Source organism: Bombus terrestris, chromosome 6 (assembly GCF_910591885.1).
Source record: "Bombus terrestris chromosome 6, iyBomTerr1.2, whole genome shotgun sequence".
NCBI lineage: Eukaryota > Metazoa > Arthropoda > Insecta > Hymenoptera > Apidae > Bombus > Bombus terrestris.
Window position 1 is genome coordinate 21,461,207 of NC_063274.1, and position 13,611 is coordinate 21,474,817.

Below are 13,611 nucleotides of genomic sequence, written 5' to 3' on the forward strand. Positions count from 1 at the left end.
CCCTCTTTTTTCTCCCTCACGTATTAAAATATTCATCACGATCGAATTTAATTACTAATTTATATCTAGCAATGAATATTTGCTATTTCCCTGTTGCATAAATTTTTTATTCGAGTCAAGTTGAAAAAGTACGCGGTTATGGAGGGTTGAGAACGAGCGTGTACAAGCATACCAACTTATATACACGAATGATATATACGTACAGAGCGAACAAGCGGGTAAATAGCGCGAGTCGAAGCAGGATAAAGGGATGAAAGATGGCGTTAAAGGAGAGGCGGAAGGCGACTGTGGCCCTCCGGTGGTGCGGCAACGCTAATTAAAACGTCTATGCAAATTTCTCTAATTGATGAGTCCGCCTCTATAAATCGCCAGTCGACTGCAATTAATGCCTTATAAAATTCCGGGCGACGCGACGATACGTGCTGTTCCGCCACGAATCATGTGTGCAACTGCGCCATCTCCGTAACGAGATTAACGCCAGCATCATGTTCTGAAGGATCATAGACGGTAGAAGTCGATAAACCATTTTTAATCTCCTTTCACAATTCTTTCCTTTTTATCGTTTTTATTTGTGTTTTGTGTTTCGTTGTTATATTCGTGTGATTTTACTTCGAGATGCTAGTGAATTGTGAATTATCATATGTAATCACATATCTATCATTTCAGGCGTCATTTTCTTCGTTTTCTTCGTTGGTTATCGATTGATTCGATCATTAGTTGCTGAATTAATTATCAGCTCGTTGAAGAACGTAGCTGAATAGAAAATCAAGCTGGTCATCAAATATAGTAAATAACATTGCGTGTCTTAAATGTCATTACACGTAACGCAATTATTCATATTAATTTCATACGAAGCATCTAGAATTCTTAATAATTAGTAAAGAGATGTAAGTGATATTTGTGAAGTTTTTGAGTCGATAGTAGAAATGTTTAATCAAATCATTGGAACCATGTCGTTATAAATAATTTAAATAACTCCAAGTTGCATAAAATAGTACGATCTAGTTGTTATAACGACTAATTACTAAGCAAAGTATCTAAAAGTCGAAATAGTAACCATAAAAGGTAAAAAGCATGTATTTTTGTACCTGATACTTGAAATACAGCAGATCTTAAGGATGAATGAAAAGATGATTATTTTAAGAAGGGTTCAAGGGTTTAGAATTAAGTCTTCGACACACGCTATCTTTAACATCTGTGTTCCTTGGTGGACGATTGTGCAATTAGGTTGTGCAATTTCTGTTGGATGGTAATTTCTTTCGATGAGTTCTTAATACATGTAATTTTTGAAAAGTACGTGTCTGGACATTTAATACTTTTTTAATTCTGTAATCGATACCTTTTTGCTATTGCGGTGTAACGTAACACATTATAATAAACTGCTTAGTAGTGCAAAAAGTATTAATTTAAAGTTTGATCAGTGTTGTACGGAAATTACATACGAAGTGGTATCAAGAAATTAGATGAATGAATAGAAATTAGAATTAATGTTTGTGTTTTATACACGAAGAACACAGGTGAAATGGTGCAGCTAAAAAAGATCATCGAACAGTATACTTTCAGTATGATATGTACATGTACGAGGTGAGTCAGTAAGAATGATCACTTGAAATAAGTCGTTATTTATCGACTTGATTGAAAAATGTTTGAAATAAAATTTATTGTATTCGAGAGACCTGATCAGGCGAATATAGTTTGATTTCGTAATACCTTATAGTTTTATAAATACTCTGATCTCTGAGTTTTTTAAATGGCATCATATTTTTTCTATAACATCAGTTGATTCAGCTAAGCATCCTTTACAAGAAGAGTACTAACTTTAATTTAATTTGAATTTAATCCAAGTTAACTTTAATTTGACAAATGTAACGTATGAGAGAGAAAGACAACGAAAACAACTGACAAACAAACAATTCGACAAACATGTTAAATAAATAAGTTAATATTCTTTTGTGTGACATACCCAGTTGAATCAACTAATGTTATAAAAAATATACGGTACCATCTAAAAACCTCGAGGTCACCTTAATATCTCAACAAATGTAAGGTATTAAAAAATCAAATTGTACTCCCCTAATCAGGTCCCCCGAATACAATAAATTCTATTTTAAACGTTCTTTGATAAAGTCAATAGATAACGAGTTATTTCAAGCGGTCGTCATTGCTGACTCTCCCTGTATACAGACTGTAAGATATTATTATCGAAAAATGATATTCAATAAAATATTACAAAGAAAAGACACATCTAATGAAAACTTAAGTATTTAACGTAAGTGTGCCACTGTGGCATATTTCTTGAAAACAAATCGAATTTACGATAATAATAATAATAAGATATAAAACTGCGGACGTTGTGGAATAACGAACAATTCGCTTTCATTGAAATCGAGCGAATGGAGGCACGTACGGCGCGAATTAGTTAAGCCAACGAAGCGTTTAATACATTGGCAAAGATAACGATGCTGCAATCGATTAAAAGAAGGAAAGCAAAAAGAAAATTGAAAAAGAAAAACAGCGAAACGAAGGAAAAGAGAGGAGAAGAAGGAGAGCGGTTGAAAGTATCCGCTATTAATGGCGCTAATGTATTCAGTACCGCTGATATAATACGTTATCTTCGACGAGTGGACGGCAATTATTATTTAACGATAAGCCGTAAACACGGTGAATAGAAACGCCCTGCTCGTCTTCGATCCGCGGATAAAACATAGTTGCTGCTGTGATAAAAGGTGTGTGCAACACGGTTGCAACCGCGGTGTATACAGCGTAAAATCGTACGCATGAAATATCGATCGGCACAGCATACGTTCAGTGAATAATAAACTATACAAATAGGCCGCCATTAAATCTTTATTACTTGTATATGAAATCGAGGCCACGGCTAAATAATCTAGCCCATCCACTATGGCAAAATGGCGAACACGAAATAGACGGTTTAAGCCTCGTTCGGATGAGTTAAGATGCTTGAATTCGAGCGATTCGAATTCAATTTAATTTCATTTGAAATATTATTTCGAGTTACTACGATCATGCTCATTTGTCAAGCCATTTTATTTTCAGTTGCTCGGTTCGAAGATGCCCGAAGTCGCTTTATTAATACGAACTTGTTGCTTCGCGTGGCTTGAAATATTGTATCTTACCAGGCTTCAAGCGAAATTCCGCACCTCGTAATCATTTTTTTATTTGTAACGAATAGCAGTTGTTAAATAAGATAATGCAATTTCTAGTTGTTTGCTGATATTGGTTTTCTAAATGAAACTGACATTTTTTTAAGCACTCTACTCAGTTGCCAGAGAGACATTCCTACGTGGTTTTCTTTATCCTATATAATTTTCTTTATCTTTTACAGCAATCTATTCTAACAGCCTCAAACACGCCAAAGTGATTCATATCTACTTCGTTGCCAATTTCATCTACCGTTTCGTAGTAGAACTGTCAAATTTGTGACAACTATAGGTGTCACATTTTTCATTTTACCAATGCCTAAAATAATGCAGGTGCGTTTAGAAAATTTAATATTTTACGTTAAACGTCTTCTTAAAACGTTAAAAATTCTTCTTTGCTAAAATGAAGGCAATATCGAAGAATATAAATTCGAGAATAGTAACAGGACTGAGACATGTGTCAACGATAGAACAACGTGATTCCAGCGAGATTAAGTTGAATCTCATTCAAGCCGAACAACTTGCTTCCTATAAACGCAAAGTCGGATTAAAACGATTAGAATTCGACTAATAGTAAGAACGTAACTGAGCGAGTTTTAAAAACGAGAGGAAGTATTAGCGAATGTAGATAAAGGCTCGTGCACACTGTGCTATCGCAGGTCGTGGTCGGAATCGCCGTCGATGTATTGGTCGTTGGTTGAGTTGATTTAAGGCGGTTGTCATGGCGTCCGGTTATTGCGATCGTTAATCGACGTTTCGTAGGTTAGCGCAATTAAGTTAGACGTGCGCAACGATCAGACGGCGGCAGGTCGCATTAACGCACGCGATGCACTGGCCGCGCATAATCGTCATAATTATCAATGATGACGGATCGTTCCGTCACACGCGCTAATTATTGCCAGCGAGGAGACTGCCGTTGGGCTCGCATCGCCGTAGGCGTAAATCGCTTGCTCGCGCGAGCACTTTGCGCTTGTAATGAATTTTTATCGCGTCCGTTCGGCTTGTAACATAGCATTTATATCCCTGCAGCGGTCGAACGCCACACGATTCAGCTCGATAAGTCGAAGCTCGAACGCGTCGTGTGCTGCCTGCTGTTGCTTGGCTTCGTCGCCCCGAACATTTTTCCGCGAATACATTACCCGCTTCGAACGGTTAATTGGTCTGGGAAAGTTCGCCGAACGTGGATCCGTGAAGATTCGATTGGGACATCGTTCTGTAGTTATTGTTACGCAATATGGTACATTTACCTTGGAGCGGTTGTTTGTAAGCGCAGTGTATCGTACGGCGAGTGCCTTCTGTCTGAAAAAAGAAACATAAAAGTATTTATGTGCAATTTCACATAAAAATGAATCACATTTGTCCATCGTGAAAAAATATCTTAAACGTGATAAAGAGAAACGTATTAGAATCATACAATGAAAGTTTTCTCGAGATGTTAAGATTCTTTCTCTGAATCCAAAACAATGAGATCGGGACACAGAAGATCCAAGGATCGCGGGAGGATTAGAACGCGCTATTTACCGATTCAAAATATCCGAGAGAATCGAAGCATTAAGATCGAGTACAGGAATTCAACTTTAAGGGTTGATGGTGAAACTAACTCGGGAACTATGTATTTTTTAAAAAGATAATGTAACGTTTGTCCAAAATTTTCATCAAAATCATTTCGTCAAACAGGATGTCTACGTTGTTTCAAGGGACGAGTCGTTCTCAAGAATCGCTTTATTACATAACAATTTAATTTTATGGACTTTATGGATTGATTTGATTTGAAAGTTGTTGGGATTCAATGACGCGCAATATCACAGAATTAAAGAATAATGAAATTGTTGAGCGAGACTGACATCTCGTACTCAAATTACATATTATTATTTCGTTATTTTGGTCAGTTAATGTAATTTATTCTGGTATTTTCACTTTATAACATTGTTCGAATGGTGATCGAGTAGGTAAGGAAGCAGGATATGGTTCGTCGATGCCGAGAAATTAAAAGATGACGGGGTTGTTTGTGCAGGGTGACATATAATCATTATAATCATATATGATGATGGATCATGTAGAGCAGCGTAGTAATCAACATTGCTAGCATGTTGCGACATTATAAGCACCTACAAACACAGTTGCACAAAATTGCTGCAATATTCCTCGCTGCAATCTACTCTTTTTAATTTTGCCGATTTTTAGGAAACCACACTTATCCAATCTTCATTTTTACTTTAAAACTTTATCCGTTCTTAAAACACCACAATTTATTATCACCCGATCGTACATGCGTAACGAACGATTAACAGACGATAGAAATAAAATTCTTAACCATTTTAAAAAGGGTATTAAGAATTTAAGATTGGCTATTTAAATTAGATCGAAGCGGTTCGTTCGATTTTTATATATTTGTAATAACGTAAAAATGTTCAAATGCTCGTTTTACTTAATACTTAATCAGTATCCTTTTAACGAAATTGTTTCTTATCGAAGCGGTTTTCTATCGGTAGGCGTGTTGTTCCGTTTTGGGGGAGACGAGGGACCAAGTCGCCGAATTCAATCGCACGTCCAGATATATTCAGGTGCTTTGGAACCGATTCCGAGGTCCTTAACCTTCTGTGGAGATAGTCGCGTGACGTCATCGAAGATATAAGAAGATGACGCGATCGGTCGATCGTGTGGGTTAACCTGCTGAGTTAGCGCCGCTATTCGATCGGTCATTCTGTTATACTTACATGTCTCTTCCTACTGGGCGTATCAAGCATGTCACGCATACGTACAAGGAAAAAGCATGTTCCATGACGTATGTAATAAAAGACAAATATAGCTACCAGATTTTACAGCGAATAAAGAAATTACTATATCCCAGGGATTGGCAATATGAATGATGAGTTAACGCGTTAGTACCGTGCTGATTTTAATGATTTCCTCTTCTTATCCCACGATATGGCCATCCAAATCGAACGGGGTGATAGTTGTCTTAAGAGAAACATTAGCAAACAATTGAAACGAGAAATCGCACATATCAATAACGATTCTTTTATAAGAGATTCGAGGTTTTTGCGACGTGGATTCTTACGCTTCACATTGTTCTGAGTATACGACACTGTTCGAGGTTTTCTAATAGAAGCCGTATCCGAAAAGAATTTTGTTCCAATCCTGGAAACGTCGAAAAGAAATTCATTTAGGATACGGTTTCTATCTAAAAACCTCGAACAGCGCTAAGTGTGAATTCTTTTACAGATTTGAAGTTTTCACGATGGTTAACAGATGTCGTACTTTTCGTTTTTGCGGATCAACCGTGTTATTCGTTGTACTTTTGCGCCAACGTTACGTTTCGCTCGTTCAGAGCGGACTCGGAACTATTTCGTATAATACGATCGATCCCGAGAAACCAAAAGTACAATTCTTTCATATTTCCCTTTAATTGTACGAAATTTTCTAAGGATAGGAAAAGCGAATTTCGTCGAAAATGACCGAAAGAACGCAACAAGGTTAACAGGTTGATACGACATCACCGTAGTCGCGAAGTCCACGATGTCTCAGTACTGGAATAGGTTGATCTCTAGCGAAGCAAACCTCGGTAAAGCAACCTCCGATGAGACTAAGTAGATATCGGCGAATGAGGGATGCGTGGGAAGCTAGTCTGGTGGTAGTGGTGGGCGATCTGCCTACGTCCCGCGGGATAATAAATCTGGACTGGGGGCCTAGGTTAGACTCGCCACGATCTAAATACATACGTAGAGGACGCCGTTTACACGCGTATGCTAGGTTCGCGTTAACTCTCCGCTGAGAGAAATCTCCCTCTTCCTGGTGCCTTAATTGGACTCTCTTCGCTGCGATCCTCTTTCTATCCTCTTCTTTCTCCTCCTGCTCCTCCTCCTCCGCCTCCTTCGACCAACCCGCCCTTGTTTCCGAGCGAACGTTTATGAATATTGATCGTGCGTTACGGTCCCGTTTTTTTCGCGTTCCGGAAGATCGAGCCGCCGGATTCTTTTTCTCGCGGCCCTCGCCTCGAGTATGCGCATACGCAACAATGGATAATGCGTGATAGCGCTCCACGTCGTTCGAGAGTTTCAACTGACGTCAGACTTGAACGTTACTGTTTTAAGAGCCTCTTTTAGGCTCGAATTTTGAAGAAGTTGACACTTGAAAGACTTGAAAGACCATGTAACCTACATTTTTAGTGGCCATAGACTTGTGTTTTTTCTTAGTAGTTTCTCGTACAGTTTTCTTATTTATTTTTAACTATAGTTTAATACCGTACTAACTAGCAACTTGTTAAAGACACTTTAAGAAATTGTACTATATACGAAACATTAATATCGTACTAATTTATCGGATAATTTTTGATCTCGTTCGTTTCCAGTTCAACATTTTATCATCGGTTACGGTCAGAGGTTAAAATTCTATTTCAATACTGTAATGATTAAGAGCTCTAATGAATTTTTTGGGTGAGTATTAAGTCGTTATTGATTTTCCTATGTTAGAATTCAATTCTTAGAATATACGATTTAGTAGGTGCTATGAATTATTCGGATAAAGGAGTTAGTTATTAGTTGGAATCGGACGTGTTTTGATCGTGGCTGACGTCACGCGCTTGAATAGATTTAAAAGAGAAGCAGCTGAAGCTTAACTCGTTGAAATCATTAACATATTTGGCAAAATTTATAGAAGTTACTTCGAAATTTTTATAGAAATATAATGGTATTCGTTATCTTAGGAGACGTGCAGCAGGTAATATGATTTTGTCAGATTGCATTTAAATGAACGTTGCGTGGGTTTTTCTCGAATCTGTCAAAAGGCGTAACTGTAAACCTCCTTTCCTTGTCGTCCGCTTATGGCTCGATGATATTGGAAGACTCGTTTATGTAGTTCATTAAGCACAGGTAGTTAGCTATTCAGTAACCATAATCGCTTCTTACAATCCGCACTTGTATCTCTCTACGAATAAATTTAATCATCTGTTTAATGCGCAGAATTCTATATAGTTATACGCATGTTATTGACTCTACACTCATGACGAAGAAAGAATAAATGTCATACACAGGAAATTGACATTAGTAAACTGGTTAAAGTCAAGTTTCAAGAAGGAAATAGTTAAACGGAAATCAGTTATACGAGCGAATATTCTTAGAGCGGGATGTCCAAGCGTTTTTCAAAGAAAAGGACATATAAAAGCAAGTGTAAATTTCGTTTTATCTAGCGTAATCTTATCTCGAATTTCCGTTTAACATTTGATAAAACTTAACAGGAACAAGCTAGTTCTTTTTCTAGAAAAATATATTACGTACTTTCAGTAAGAGATTCTTCAATGCCCTTGTATATACCGCGTGCAGTAAAATGATTAATATTAGACAATTTACATTAAATTAATATCACGCGATTCATATTAATATTAAATAATAATTTTTTATTTCTGCCTATATAAATCAATGGAGAATATTTGAAACAAATATTTTTGTCAAGTTAATTACGACACATTTGTTTTCATGTTAATCTGTTTGATACATATAGTCTTATTTTCATCGATATAGATAATTATTTATCCTCATAGTTAGAACGAAGATCACACAAACACATATATGGGAACAAGAGTACGCGAGGAAACAGGATATGCTCATTAACGTCTAGCTAGAAACAGCATTTCCACTTGGCTATAATATTCGCGTATCCGTCACAGGTATCGGTGTTCGGTCTTAATCACAGAGTCTGCTTTCCCCCGGGTACCTCTCATTTCCTCCTCAATTTTCACTGCACGTGGTCTTTTATTCATCCTCGAGCCTCCACCATAAGTCATAGTAATTAATTATAGAGATGAATCATATCTCGATACGTCAGTCCTTCTTTCTTACCGGCGACTCCTTTTTCTCGAGTGTCGTAACAGTTCGAGATACAGCACGCTGTAGCACCTCGAAATCATCGAAATTAGCGATTTGTCTAATTACGAGAATGTACTGAACGATTATTTCGCGCGTAGAGAAAATATCGTGACAACTTCCGCATACAACTTTACCCGCAGAGAAATGAAAATAAATGCCTGATCATTAGGCTTTTACGGTGGTCTGGTTTTTGTTATTCATGTAATTTAATTTGAAATTATTTACTTCTAAGATACTCGTTCTGTTTCATTTTAATATAGTATCATTATCTCGATGGACTTTGATATTATCGTATTTTACACGTTTATTTGAGAATTTGCAAGGAAGTTGAAGGTGGAGTTTGCGAAGGATGATTTTTATGATGGTTTCTAGATAGAGCAAACTTCTTATTAAATCGAATTTATGCAAACTACTTGAAATTCGAAATTTTATGAAAAATTAACCTAATATTTTTTCTTTTTTTTTTTTTTAAGACAATTTATATTTCCTAAATGTAGAGATTATTTTGCAGGATATTGTGTACCATACACCATCAAATAAATTATAATTATAATTACAATACAATATTTTCTTAAATTGTATTTTCCTACAGTTTTTGCAAAACGGGAGAGAGAAACATAGTTTCTGCAGTTGTTTAATCTAAACCATCATCGAATCATCATCAAAAATGTATTATAGAACAAAATATATTATTAAATTTTCCTTCCCTCTATTTTCCTTTTTCTTTTCTTTATACGAATCTTACATAACTGAACTAGACGCGATGAAAATTAAATCAAACCGATAAGAAGCCATGTTCTATTAGAAAACACATGTTAAGAAAATGTTATCAGTCGATCTAATCTTGCATCGATAGAATACCGATTAGCTGATATCGGCAACTGCGTGGAACATCGAAAACTCAGTTGCCAGTAAGTCTCAACACACGTTCGACAGGTTGTTAATTAGGTGTTTCGCGATAACGCCCAATCTTATCCCGATACACGAACCCTCAGAATCCACGTTAGTCCGAGTGTCTCGTACCAGCGAAACCTCTCCCCGCAGGTAGCTAGCGCGCGTAAAGACGATTTTTACGCGTCGTCGATGGTGTAGTTCGAAACCCATGGACAATTAACCCATTTACCCAGAACTAATGGGCATTCCATTATGGTGTTTCTTGGCGAGCGGCACACCAGTGGTCGCAAGTATCACATGCTCATGGCATACTCGCCTAGGTACCCCGTGACGATATGAGAAATTTACAAGGCGATTTCTGTTGACTAGAACGAAGATTCGAATTGATGTGGACACGTGACTCGAGAAATTAAGGAAATTACGAGACACGTGAGTTTATATAAGGAGAAAAAAGTTAATAACGTTGAATGGTAGATCGAGTAAATGAGAGTCGATTCGAGAGTGTAGGAATTTCGCAACGTGAATGAATTCGTGTTTTACGATTATGTCTCTTACGAGTGAATAAAGCGATATTGCTTCGGAATTTGTTTCATTAGCTTATCGATTTATTCGATTATACAAAACGTCCAAGAATAATTTAGATATGGATGTTTTATGTTTATAGAGGAGTTTCCTGATTGGGTTAACACGTACAGTTAGCTAGAAATTAACATAATATATTTTTTTTCCATAATGAATCAACGTGGTATATTTTCTGCTGTATTTTGCTCGTTGATATTTACAAATTAGCTTACGATATAAAATCAGTTTTACGTAATCGAATTCTTACATTGTGCATTTTCACGTCATGTTTCAATAACCGTCGACTCCGTCTACATCAATACCTGTATATTACTTTTGTTATTAAAATAGCGTTGAGAAACAAGAATGATAACAAATCATAAAATAGACGTAGAAAGTAATATTTATAGCATCATCATTTCCCTCTCCTTGTCGAGTAAATCAGTCTGTCTTTCAAGCCTCTAATACTCCAACGTCCAACGTCGTCCATTAGTACCGATTAACGACAAAGACCGGTCTTTCGTCGCCATCGATAGCCTCATCATGTAAATCAGGTTTGAAACGACCGAGAAATCAAACACTACTAGAAATTTAGTCAACGAAGAAATCGCCATCTTTCCTGATTATATCTCGTCAATCTTTTGTCAGCTCGATTTTACGTAATACTCGTATCGTGCACGAGGGAAACGGACACAGATATCGCTCTGTATGCACGGAACGATCGCGTACATGCAAATTCGTTGATGCAAAAGTCGCGGACGCGTGTTATATAAGGTGCAAAGCTTAAACGCGTGGCGTGCGAGCGAGCGAGCGAGCGATCGCGTACGCGTAAACCGGTTTGCTTTTCGCGCTTGGTGGGGGCGTGTGACGCGACGCGCGTAAATTAACATCGACGCCGGTGTACGGAAAGAAACGACGTCAAACTTTCATATTTCATAGAATCGGGTGAAATAAGGAGCGCGAGAACGGTTTGCTTTGGAATTTTGCACTAAACTGTTCCACCGGGCCGTGGTATTGTCGGGGCAAAAAACTGACGTGGTTCACACGATAGCTTGTTCTCTCGCATAAATGTTGAAGCGGCGGTGATTGGTAGACGAGGCTTCTTCGCCGTGATTTATGAATATCGGTTTTCTTTGCTTCGATTTTCCTTCGTTTACTTTTTGTTTATGTTAATACTCGTGGTAAAGGTATCGTGAAAGGGTAGATACATACACTTAGACAGGAAAGTTTACATACGGCTATGGAATTTTGCGTATCTGAGTCACTGAAGAAAGTGAAAACGCGTATTGTTACAAAATTGTGTGTATTTATATATTAGTACGGTTATTATAGATATCTATCGAGAAGCAATTAAAACGTTTAATTGCTAAAAATCGCGGAATAAAATTATATCAGAAATTACGGAACCTTTAACGCTAATGTTAGCTGGACGTAATCAATGCTGACGTAGGACATCTACAAGATATCGATATTACTTAGTATTAAGCCTAGTATTTTCATGATTTCATAACAGATGTATGTAATGTTTGCAATATCGTATCTTATATTTCTCTTACTCCTTTTTTCTTAATAAAAATGTTACGTTTTAACAACACGTGTCTTATTGTTCTAAAAAAATGTGTACAGTTAAATGTATTTTTACTATAATATTTTATATTTATGGGATGTATGTAGACCTTTGTGACTGACTGTAAGTAATTTTGTTGAAATTTGTAAAAAAAAATTTCGCAATCTAGCTTATATCCATCAAAAACTTGTTTCTAAGTCATGATCCTTTCGCTATTGATCTTCTGATTGATCAAACCGAGCAGTTTGATTAACCGACCAATTTAATCCGTAGCGATGAATGATCAACTTCCGTAACTAAGCGAGTGATTAATCTCAATAGAAAGTATCGATATCGATGCACACGCTCGGATCGTCTGCCACAGCACGGGTCGTGTTTTCATCCTGTTTCCATTCCTGGCGAAGACACACACATATGTAAACGATGCTCGGCTTCTCGTTCCTTCGACCACGTGTATTTTCCTAAACCATTCCTACTTACGCTACCTCATTATTCACCTAATTATTCTCGCAACATTGCTGTATCCTTTTTTGGAAACACGTTAAAAGCAGGTAACGCGTGTAAGTTTTACTGTTATGCTAAATCTTGCAATAAAATCAAGTACATTAAAATAAGTTTCTCATACAGATACTATAATTTCATCTGCTTTGAATTTCCATATATTTACACAGCGGTAAAAAAGATTTACCTTCATATGATTTTGAAATAATTAAAATAATTCATCACTATAAAATAAAAAACATTATTATACTATATTACATATTTTAATACGATTACGTATTGAAGGTGTCACTTAAAGTAAAAGGATTAATAAAAGGTGCTGCAAATTTAAGTGCTCTCCACTTTCAATGTATTCAAAGCTTTCACTGTCAGCTTCGCTTTAGCCTAATTCATACTGATCTTCTTCGGAGGTATCCTCAGAACAATCTTCATTGATGTTGATATTTTGTCCAATATCTTATTATATCTCTTGAATTTACTCATGATTGCTAGAAAAGGGGGATAGTTCAAAATAAGAAAATACTGTGCCAAATTCAATTATCCTATCGTAAATATTTACAATAAGTGGAGACAATAATGGGAAATGTCTACGATAACTGAAACTTTTGCACACTATCTTTGAAAAACGGATTGTTTATGAAATCAGCTGAGCCGTCAATTTGATGGGTCTCGTAGAGATAGATATACTACAAACAGATTTCAAAAATTAGAAAGCCCAGGAAAAAATAATTTTGTGTATAAATTCTTTAGATGAAATGATTAATTTACGATGCAAAATGGTTAAAATTGGTGCTATGGTTTTTGAGATATTTCATTTCAAAGCTCGAAATCCGTCAAATTGACGGGTCCCGTAAACCTAGTGTTAAATTGGTCACGATCTTTCGATCACACGTTCAACTGTAAATACAAATTGTATAAAGAAAGAAAGTTATAAATCACAAATATTCGCATGAAACTACCAATAAATACAAAAATCAATAATATTGGTGAAATTGTCTGTAAAGTCCAAGTGAAACATCTCATAATCTCTAAACGGAAGCATATTGTTTATACTACGTTGCTT